General features: G+C 34.9%; 1 pseudogene; it reads right to left on the reverse strand.

Moving 5' to 3' along the window:
- Positions 1-4,137: 4,137 nt before the first annotated feature.
- Positions 4,138-4,649, reverse strand: LOC108591395 (peptidyl-prolyl cis-trans isomerase A pseudogene; annotated as a pseudogene).
- Between the last annotated feature and the right edge of the window lie 3,661 nt (positions 4,650-8,310).

Here is an 8,310-nt window from a genome sequence, read left to right on the forward strand (position 1 = left end):
AAGGAAAACGTATGCCATAGTATGATACAGGGCTCTTCCTCGAATCTTTCTAGGAATTTCTCCAAAATTGGAAGGGCATTCAAATGCCAGACAATGGAGAATAACTTGTAATTGCCTGTATATTTATCTTTATGCACAGCAAGAGTCTACATAATCAACCCAATCACCATTAATAACGTGCCTATAGGAGGATTTATTCTTCATTTCAAATTCAAAGAATACATCTCCCTTTACTGTGTACATAGTATCAGAACTAAAGATTTCCCCTGTTCCAAATTATTTATGGAAGTTCCTATGGTCCATTGTGGAATATTTAAGAAGGTAACACCTGGGGATTGAATGGGGATGAACTATAGGGCATTCTAAAGAATGAGAATTTCTCATCAGTGTAAAACTTCAGAGGTGACTTTTTCCAGTCACATCCTCAGTTATTCCCCCCCTCTTCTTTCACGGGTTTATATACTCCTGTTTCCAGTGTTTTCATCTATAGCCATATCCATGTTTTCCTCTGCTTAAGTTTCTGCTAAGTAGATCCCAATCTCCCAGCTCCTCCTTTACTTTCACGTCTGTGAAGAAGTTCATGTTCTTTTATGGTTTTCTAGAGGATTACTGCTCGTGATAATAAAAAGCAATTTAATAAAGAGCATTCTGCCACCAAATTGAGACACACACACACGGAATTTAATATTTCTCTGGAGATAGTCATAACAAAGTTTTTTAAAATTGACAAAAATTGCAACATTTATATGACAAAAGTTACTATCACTAATATACATATTGTACTTATAAACTGATAAAAGAGTTATTTGATTTTTTAATGGGCCAAGGACACAAACAGTCAGAGAATAAACAATACAAATAAGATGTTTAACTTCATCTTTTAGGTTTAGTTATAAACTAAAACAAAAATTAAATATAATTTTTTCAACTAATCAATTGGCTAAGGGAGAAAAGATCTTCAATACCTTGTGATGCTGAAGAGAGAATATAGGCTCTGTGTGCACTGTTAGAAGCAAACGTTGATGTTCCTTGAGTAGAGTCTGACAGTATGTTGCCAAAACCTTTAACCATGTAAACTTTTCTTCTTATTTCATGAGAGTTTATTCTATCAAAAACAAAACAAGCTTTAAGAACATAAGCACAGTCTTTCTTTCTTCTTTTTCAGTTCTGGGGTACATGTGCAGATCACAGTCTTTCTTTCTTTTTTTTTTTTTTTTTAAGACAGAGTCTCACACTGTCACCGGGCTGGAGTGTAGTGGCACAAACTTGGCTCACTGCAACTTCCGCCTCCCAGGTTCAAGTAATTCTCCTGCCTCAGTCTCCTGAGTAGCTGAGATTATAGGCACCTACCACTACACCCAGCTACTTTTTTGTATTTTTAGTAGAGATGGGGTTTCATCATGTTGACCAGGCTGGTTTGGAACTCCTGACCTTGTGATCCACCTACCTCGGTCTCCCGAAGTGCTGGGATTACAGGCATGAGCCACCACGCCCAGCCCAGATCACAGTCTTTCTATATTCAATTATTAATAATTCTTACTTCACCAAACCTAAAATAGTATTGGTCATATGTATCATTATTCTGTGTACTACTATGAAAGAAAACAATGCCAAACTATAGTACAAGCTGTTTTATCACTTCAAATTCTCTTAAAATTTTCTAACTGATGTAGTAATTATACATATTTATGGGATACAGAGTGATATTTTGATACACATATGCAATGTGTAATGATCAAATCATGGTAACTTACATATCCATCACCTCAAACATTTATCATTTCTTTGTGTTGGGAACATTCAAAATCCTCTCTACCTGCTATGTGAAAATATGAAATAAATTATTGCTAACTATAGTCAGTCACCCCACAGTGCTATAGAACCCTAGAACTTATTCCTTCTAGCTAGCTGTAATTTTGTAACCCTTAACCAAACTTTCTCTCTCCCCCTGCCCCTACCCTCTAATAACCACAATTCCACTCTATACTCCTATGAGCTCAACATTTTTAGCTCCCACATATGTGTGAGAGCATGCTGTGTTTATCTTTCTGTGCCTAACTTATTTCACTTAACATTATGTCCTCTAGTCTCACTCGGTTGCCAAGAATGATAGGATTTCATTCTTGTTTATGGGTGAACAGTATTTTGTTGTGTACACTCATCACGTTTTCTTTCTCTGTTCATCCGTTGATAAACACATTGATTCCATATCTTAGCTACAATAGTGCTGCAATAATCTTTTCCTTTGAATAAATATCCAGTAGTGGGAATGCTGGATCATATAGTATAGTTCTACTTTCAGTTTTTTGAGGAACCTCTGCACTGTTTTCCATAATGGCTGTACTAATTTACAATACCAACAGTATACGTGTTTCCATTTCTGAGTTCTCACAAGCATCTTGTGTCTTTTTGATAACAGCTATTCTAATTTGGGTGATATGATAGTGTATTGTGGTTTGATTTGCATTTCCCTAATGATTACTAATATTGAGCTTTTTTTTTACATACTTGGTGGCTATTTTTGTGTCTTCTTTTGAAAAATGTCTATTCAGATTGCTTGACCATTTTTTAAATCAGATCTTTTACTGCTTTTGAGTTTCTTGTATATTCTGAATATCTCTTGTCAGGTGAATAGTTTGCAAATATCTTCTCCCATTCTGCAGGTTATCTCTTCACACTGTTAGTTGTTTCCTTTGCTATGCAGCAGTTTTTTAGTTTGATATAATCCCATTTGTATATTTTTGCATTTGTTGACTATGCTTTTGAAGTCTTATCCATAAAACCTTTGCCCAAATCAAGTGTTTCCTCTGTGTTATCTTCTTGTAGTTTTACAGTTTCGAGTTTTACATTTAAGCCTTGAATCTATTTTGAGTTGATGTATGTATATGGTGAGAAATAGGGATATAGTTTCATTCTTCTTCATATGGATATTCTGTTCTCCTAGCACCATTCATTAAAGAGGATGTGCTTTCCCCAGGGTGTGTGTTCTTGGCACCTTTGTCAAAAATCAGTTGGCTGTAAACATCTGGATTTATTTCTATGCTCTCTATCTTGTTCCATTAGTCTATGTGAGTGATTTTATACCAGTGCAATGCTGTTTGGGTTACTATAGCTTTGTAATATGTTTTGAATCAGGTAGCTTGATGCCTCCAGCTTAGTTCTTTTTGGTCAGTATTGTTTTGGCTATTGTGAGTCTTTTGTGGTTTCACAAAAATTTCAGAATTTTTTTCTACTTCTTCAAAGAATATAATTTGTATTTTGATAGAGATTGCATTAGATCTGTAGATTGTTCCGGGTAATATGGTCGCTTTGACAATATTTCATTCTTTCAATCTATGAACAGGGGATGTCTTTCCATTTATTTGTGTCTTCATCAATTTCTTTAATCAGCATTTTATAGATTTTATTGTAAAGATCTTTTGCCTCCTTGGTTAAATTTATTACTAGGTATTTTAATATTTTTGGCAGCTATTGTAAAGGGAATTGCTTTCTTGATTTCTGTTTCAGCTAGTTTATTATTAGTGTACAGAAGTGCTACACTAACAGCACTGTGCAGCAAATCCTGCAAATTTGCTGAATTCATTCATCAGTTCTGAAGTTTTTTTAATGAAGTCTTTAGGTATTTTTATATATAAAATCATGTTATCTGCAAACAGGGATAATCTGACTTCTTTTTCAATTTGGAAGCCATTTATTTCTTTCTCTTGTTTAATTGCTCCAGCTAGAATTTCTAGTACTGTGTTGAATAAAAGTGGTGAAAGTGAGCATCCTTGTCTAGTTCCAGTTCTTAGAGAAAAAGCTTTCAAGTTTTTCCCCATTCAATGTGATGTTAGCTATGGGTTTGTTATTTATGGCCCTTATTGTATTGAGGTATGTTTCTTCTATACCTAATTTGTTGAGAGTTTTTATCATGAAGGAATGTTGAATCTTTTTGTTTGTTTGTTATTTAATCTTTATTTCATAATCATAAACTTAACTACTTAACTCAACTCTGCAATCCAGCTAGGCATGGAAGGGAACAAGGAAAACATGGAACCCAAAGGGAAATGCAGCGAGAGCACAGATTTTAGGATATTGTGAGCAAATGGGGTGGAAGGGCGCTCTCCTGATCTACAAAAGGAATGGTCGTTAAGATAAAACACAAGTCAAACTTATTAAAGTTGTCCACAGTCAGCAACAGTGATCTTCTTGCTGGTCTTGCCCTTCCTGGACCCGAAGCGCTCCATGGCCTCCACAATATTCATGCCTTCTTTCACCTTGCCAAAGACGACATGCTTGCCATCCTACCACTCAGTCTTGACAGTGCAGATGAAAAATCGGTAGCCGTTTGTGTTGGGTCCAGCATTTGCCATGGACAAGATGCCGGGACCAATATGCTTTAGGATGAAGTTCTCATCATCAAATTTCTCCCCGTAGATAAACTTGCCACCAGTGCCGTTATGGCATGTGAAGTCACCACCCTGACACATAAACCCTGGAATAATTCTGTGAAAGCAGGAACTCTTATAACCAAATCCTTTCTCTCCAGTGCTCAGAGCATTAAAATTTTCTGCTGTCTTTGGAAACTTGTCTGCAAACAGCTTGAAGGAGACGTGGCCCAAGGGCTTGCCGTCAATGGCAATGTCGAAGAACACGGTGGGGTTGACCATGGCTGATACTACAAGGCGCCAGGCAGTGATGGCATCTGCAAAGCCAGGAATGTTGACTTTTATCAAATATTTTGTGCAGCTATTGAAGTAATCATATGGGTTTTGTTCTTTCTGTTAATGTGATGTATCACACAATGATTTGCATATGTTGAGCCATCCTTGTATCCCTGGGATAAATCCCACTTGATCATGATGTATACTCTTTTTGATGTGTTGTTGGATTTGGTTTGCTAGTATTACATTGAGGGGTTTTGCATTTGTGTTTATCAAGGATACTGACCTGCAGTTTTCTTTTTTGTTGTGTCCTTGTCTGGTTTTGGTAATACTGGTCTCATAGTGCGTATCCTTTTTGACTCAGCACTCCTCTCTTCTAGGAGTTTATTCTAGGAATATATTCTAATAGGTAGGTAATATAATAACCATAGCAATATTCACTGAAGTCTTGTTTATAATAGTAAAAACTGGAATCCAACAATATAGATGGATTAAATAGTTTGCTAGAGTCACACAACAGAATAAGCAGCCATTAAAAAGGAAAAATTGTTTGTGACAAACTACAGAGTGAAAAGAAGCAGAATGTATAAGAGCATTTATCTCATTTATATAAAAGTTACCAATATGTACAAATACATATATGTCTACATACACAGATATGGTTATCAAAACATTTAATTATTATTATCATTATTTTTGAGACAGAATCTCGCTTTTGTTGCCCAGGCTGGAGTGCAATGGCATGAAGATCTTGGCTCACTGCAACCTCCTCCTCCTGGGTTTAAGTGATTCTCCTGCCTCAGCCTCCTGAGTAACTGGGATCACAGGCATGCACTACCATGCCTGACCGATTTTTGTATTTTTAGTAGACATGGAGTTTCTCCAAAAACATATACATTTTATTAACAAGCAGGTGGCAGGTATTTTGAGGCTGGTTATTGTTTATAATGTTATGTATAATTTTATATAGCCATAACGCTGTTGTGATTTCCTTTTCCCCATTACCTTGGTTCCTCAATTCTAATTGTCTTACTCCAATTTTTGTCTTCCTAGATATCTCTAGGTCACCATTTTCAGGTGACTTCTATGCACTATGAGGTAAACTAGCAAATGCTCCAAAGGAAGAAAGTAGCAAATAACATCAGGCTCACTTCGGTACATTTTCCTTCCCTCTAATGTCTTGTTCCTTCAAGTCCTGGCTGCCATGGTTGTTTAGATGCCTTCAAACGGTTCCTCTTAATTGTTTTAATCCAGATTTATAACTGCTTTCAACAGTAAGTGATTCTGATATAAACTGTTGTATCATAGCCAGAAGCAAAAGTCCAATTGTCTCCTATTTAAGGGCATATTAATTATTGCTAAAATATAAAATTATTTTGTAAGTAAAGAGATTATCTTTTAACGTGAATAATTTTTTAATATTACCTGTTTTGTGAATATTTAAAAATTTTCCTTGAATGAAGGCACACAATATTTTATATTTTTCTTAAAAGTATTAAATATAATTACTTTCTAAATGCTGAAAATTATAATTTTATAAACCATATTCAAATTAAATACTTTTTTACTCACATAAATTTAATTCAAAATTGAATTTAACCCAAAAATATGCTTATTTTACTTTCTGATTATACTGCTGCATATTTGGTTATAATTTTTTATATTGTAAATAAATTTCTTTAATACTGTATTCTGTGAGTCAAGCATTAGGGTAAGTGAAAAGATTGATTTGAATATCAGATAAAACAAGCATAACAGGGATTTGAGCTGTAAGTATAGATTTAGTATTATGAACCTAGGTGGTCAAGATCTGAAGCAATGGCAAATTCAGTAGATACTGTCAGACATGAACATTTTACGGGATTGGGACTGCCTTCGAAGCATTCATAAATAGGGACCTACTTGTGTCCTCCACACTTCACAGAAGCTTTCTAAACATCCTTAGTCCCCTCTTTTCTATTTCCGAACTTTGGGTCCTCTATTCATTTCTCCTCTTACTTTCAACATATGTCTTCTTGTTTCATGAGAAAAACAGAAGTCACCAGGTGTAGCTCCCACAAATTCCTGTGTCTACATCCACAACTAAACAACATAAAAGCCCAGTTTTCTATCTTCACCCCCTGCCCATATCTGTAAATTGCCCTTCATCCCCTAACTGGGCAATGACTCTGTCCGTACTCTAGGTACCATCTTTCCCATCTTCCTAGGGTACTTGTTCCCCCCGTAGGCTGGCATCCTCTGTCTTTTTTCAACCATGCTTTTATGTCTTTTTTTCTTTCACTGTATAAATATACTCCCCACCACTAGGCTGTTTAATCACAAATTTTCCTCTGGTCTGGTGTTCTTCAAATTTCAGGCTTCTCCCCATGAGTGGGTTGTGAAATTAATGAGGCTGTTTCAGAAAATATATTATTTTAAGAAACGAATTAATATGGAACCTGCCATATCAGAATGCAACACATATATTCCTAGCAGGAGCTGTCCACATTGCCACAAATCCTGCATACAACTGAGTTGAGTGACAGCTGGAGGATGGGAGGTAATGAATATATGCATTGGCTGGGAGCTGCCAGCCAGTCACTCTTCTGCTCACTGGTGTCTCAGCTGATTTTCTGGAATTGATCATAATTGCATCAGGAGAGTTCATGTTTTATAGTTTTATTTTACGTCAATGTAATTTATAGCTAATTATAAAGTGAGTTTTAGAAGATCTTTATCTAGTGTTGGCAAAGGCAGCAAGACTTTCCACCAAGGTTTGGCTATAAGCTAGAAGCTTTCAATGTGCTTTTTGAATTAGGCATAATTGTTTGGCATTTTTCAACTTTGTGGTAATAGTACATTTTAATCAAAGTTATACCAATTATCCTTAACACAGTTGACTATATTAGAAGAAATAAAAACAATCGTGAAAAATGCAGAGGCATGCTCTAGCTGAACTGCCAGATTTGGACATGTCTATAGTTAGAACATTAAGAAAAATGTCTCTTTTAATTAATAAATTCTATTATTTGAACTATAAGCCCAAAAAGTGTGAGTCATTTTAATAATGGTAAAGTATAGCTTATCAATTGCTCAAAACTCACTGAAAATGTATTATTTGTAATGACATTCTTGCAAATAAAAGCTTAAGATCTTCCAAAAAAATCCTTTGAAATACAGCAAGCCAAATTTGTTCATTAGGACTTCAAATATTTTCAAAGAAAAAAAAAAAGAGATAAATTTGTTAACATTATTTCATATTGGTTTTAATGAAAAAGGATTTCCATCACAATTAGCCACCTATGTGCAGCAAAAGGAAACAGCTTCTTAAAAAATTATTCTCAGCATACATGGTTATAGTGAATATGATCCTTGATAAATCAGCTGGGAAATTTAAAATTATACTTCTAAGTCATAACATATTATAGTTCTAAAGAATACACAGAATAGAATTTATACTTATTAGGCACATACAGGCAGACACAGATTGTATAATTCCACTTAATGAGAGCACTAATATTTCATATTACTTAGACTTTCAGTTTATGCCAAATATATGTATGAAAATATGACTTTTATAAAGGATTTATTGTGTTGTTTTCCTTTAGCCAAACACAAAACTACTTGAAGAACATAAATTCAACTGGAAAATTGTAATGGAATTGTGAGTGATTCAGAAATAAATATA

This window comes from Callithrix jacchus, chromosome 4 (genome assembly GCF_049354715.1).
Source record: "Callithrix jacchus isolate 240 chromosome 4, calJac240_pri, whole genome shotgun sequence".
Taxonomy (NCBI): domain Eukaryota; kingdom Metazoa; phylum Chordata; class Mammalia; order Primates; family Cebidae; genus Callithrix; species Callithrix jacchus.